Source organism: Chionomys nivalis, chromosome X (genome assembly GCF_950005125.1).
Source record: "Chionomys nivalis chromosome X, mChiNiv1.1, whole genome shotgun sequence".
In the NCBI taxonomy this organism is placed as follows: domain Eukaryota; kingdom Metazoa; phylum Chordata; class Mammalia; order Rodentia; family Cricetidae; genus Chionomys; species Chionomys nivalis.
The window spans coordinates 32,919,789-32,923,526 of NC_080112.1; positions in this window are offsets into that span (position 1 = coordinate 32,919,789).

Genomic DNA, 3,738 nt, shown 5'->3' on the forward strand with positions numbered 1-3,738 from the left:
CAATTAAGGCATGTTTTCACCCCACTGCTCTGCCTCCCCCAGTGGCAGGTAAGGAAAAGGTCAGAGACTGGAAGATGTCTAAAGAATCTGAAAATAACCAACTGGCTAGGAGGGTGGAAGAGAAGTGGATAGTGGGGGAGGAGATAAGCAAAGAGCAGAAAAAGGTCAAAGATCAGGAGAGGTCTGAAGAATACAAAAGTAACCAATTAACCAAAAGAACAGGAGAAAAGAAGACAGATGAAGGGAAGATCAAAAATGGGCTCAATTTACTGAAGAGAAGTTCCAGGAGGAAGGAATAAGGCAGGCAGAGACAAAGACAAAAAGAAATGTAGATATTGTCTGTGATGAGGAGTGGCCCCCTCCTGATGCCTCCAGCTGCTCTAAAAAAATAAAATGGGAGAGGGGATGGCACAAATGAGGGGGCTCCATCCTTGCCAGGAGGAAATGAATATACACTTGGGTGGGGCCGGATGGAGACAAAGGAAAGTTCAGACCTCTGATCCTACCAGGGTTGTCTGCAAACCTCCTGGGACAAGCTTTTTAGGACAAATGGATGCCGTTATTACCATTGACCACCTAGCATTTTATAATGATAAAACTGAGCAAGGTGTCATCAGACAGACCCTTGTGCCTAGATTCACCCTCAAAAGTAGAGACCACTGCCCCAGGATCCCCCCATTAGGTGGGCACCTGGTAAACTGGTATGGGTGGAGTAGTGGCCATTACCTGCATCAAACTTAAGACGCTCAAAGAAATCACCAGAAATCTGCTTAAAGAAGGACAGATAAGGCCCTCGATGAGCCTCTGAAACAACTCTGTGTTTGTGATATGTAAGCCTAATGGGACCTGGAGAATGTTACAGAACCTACGAGCAATTAATACCCATATAGAGCTAGTAGGGGCCCTCTTAAGTGGCTTATCTTGGTTCCCAGTAATCCCCTCCCAGTTTTGCCTCACTGTAATTGATCTAAGCACTGCTCCTTCTCAATTCCTCTTCATGAGAAGGATGTGAAAAGTTCACCTTTTCCATTTCTACAGTTAACCCCTCTCGACCTGATGAGAGATAAGAATGGGCTGTTCTCCCACAGGGGATGGCCAATAGTATGGCTTTGTGCCAACACTATTTGTATAGTATCCTCTCTCCTTATTTTGACAAAGATAATACCCTCCTATATGTTTATATAGCTGATCTAATCATGGGGCATTTGGAGGAATCAGGGTACTCCCTGGGTGACCACTATTGTTGATACCTTCCAAAAGCATGGCTTTAAAATAGCCCCAAACAAAATACAGAAGGTACACTCATTTTATATATTGGGATTCCAATTAACACTCACTAAAGTCAAAGTGAATGGACCCAAATTAATCCTACCTGAGCTCTCAAATTCTGCCTGAGTCTCTCACTTTATCAGGGTTATAAAAGATACTGAAGGAAATAAACTGGGTAAGGCCCTAGTTGCCTGTAGAGACTGGGAGACTATGTGTATTATATGATCTCCAAAAGGGGACAACCTTATGAGATCTTTTCCCTGCCCCCTGAAGGCCAATTCATCAATGAACTCTCAGGCTTCTTTGGTGAGGTATATTCTTAACATTCCAGTCCAATGCTGGATATTATTAGGGAAAAAGACTATGCTGGCTGCCATTGTTCAGTAGTCACAACCACTAGAATGGGTACACACCACCGTGGGGGGCGCTCCCAGAGTGTACTCTCTAGTCGATCAAATACCTGATATGATCATAAAAATTAGGGACACATCCCTCTGACATTATGGAAAAGATCCCTCTAAATTAATAATTCCATTTAAAATTAAGGATTTAGAATGGATAGCCAGGCATTGTTCTCAATTGAAACTTGTCCTGGAAGGATATCTGTGGACCCTGGACACCCACTCTGGGAAGTCCTGGTTATTTAAGGTATATCAAGAACTACAATGGAGAGTCCCCTTAGTCTTTACTTCCAGGCTCCTGTCCCAAGCATTTACTGTTTGCACAGATGGAGGGAAGAATGGGGCAGCCTTGTAGCTTTCCCTGCAGGGAGCACCAAGACAAAGATTACCAAAATTCTTCTTTATGAGGGATCCGATCAATATAAGGAAATGATGGCTATATATATATATATATATATGTATATATACATACATATATATATATATATATATATATATATATATATATATATATATATATTGCCCTACAAGAGGTCCCAGAATCCTGCAACCTCTATTCAGACAGCTCTTATGTGGTGAACGTACTGCCACACTTACTCTATCAGACTGAATGCTAATCCTATTTCTGTCTTGATAATACAGCTCAGATCACTCTGAAAAGATGAAAAAAAAACCCAAATTTATTCAACATCTCAGAGGACACCAAAACCTCCCTGGCCTCATTTCCCAAGGGAATGCTGCTGCGGATGCTGCATCTTCAGGGGCCTGTCTCATAGAGGTCTCAACTCTGCTCATTCAAAATGCGCAGTTTAACTCATGTCAACTGAAGAGAACTCAAATACCTATACCCCCAGATCCCTGTAACAGAAATAAAGCGAATTGCTCATACATGTGAGAGTTGCCAACAGTTTCTCTGCACCTCCACTTTACAATGGCTGGGAGTAAACCCAAGAGGGTTACAACCCAGTGTCATCTGGCAAACAGATGTATCACATTACCCTCCATTTGGCAAATTAAAATATATGTCTGTGACCATAAACAAGCACTCTAAGGCATGCTGAGCTACTGCCCACTCAGGGGAAAAGGCAATCCATGCCCAAAGCCACTTCTTAAATATTTTGCTACACTGGGACTACCACAACAGGTCAAGACTGACAATGGCCCCTCTTTTATAAATAAAACATTAAAAAATTCTTCCAGATATGGAATATGTCCCATACCACCAGGATCCCATATAAGCCTCAGGGTCAAGAAATTGTCAAAAGGCATCACCAATATCTCAAAATATTGGTCCTTATTAATAAGAAAGGGGGAGAAGTCTACAACTACAACTGCAAAAGGCATTACTAACCATGAATATTTTAAATTTTCAAAAATAAGATGAGATGAACAAAATGGATTCCAGAAACATTGGGGATCCCTACCAACGAGGCCCTGCCTAAAGGTTGGATGGAAGGATCCTCTTGCTAACCAATGGAGGGCCCATATCCCTTGTTGACACAGGGCCAAAGATATGGATGTGTTTTCCCAAACAGGAAAACACTGTCACTAAGACAAAAAGGGAACCCACTGACTGGGAGAAGATCTTCACCAACCCCGCAACTGACAAAGGTCTGATCTCCAAAATATATAAAGAACTCAAGAAACTAGACCATAAAAGGCTAATCAACCCAATTATAAAATGGGGCACTGAGATGAACAGAAGAACAGAGAATTCTCAACAGAAGAAGTTCAAATGTCCAAAAGACACTTAAGGTCATGCTCAACTTCCTTAGCGATCAGGGAAATGCAAATCAAGACAACTTTAAGATACCATCTTACACCTGTCAGAATGGCTAAAATCAAAAACACCAATGATAGCCTTTGCTGGAGAGGTTGTGAAGAAAGGGGTACACTCATCCATTGCTGGTGGGAATGCAAACTTGTGCAACCACTTTGAAAAGCAGTGTGGCAGTTTCTCAGGAAATTCGGGATCAACCTAATTCTGGACCCAGCAATAGCACTCCTGGGAATATACCCAAGAAATGCCCTATCATACAACAAAAGTATATGCTCAACTATGTTCATA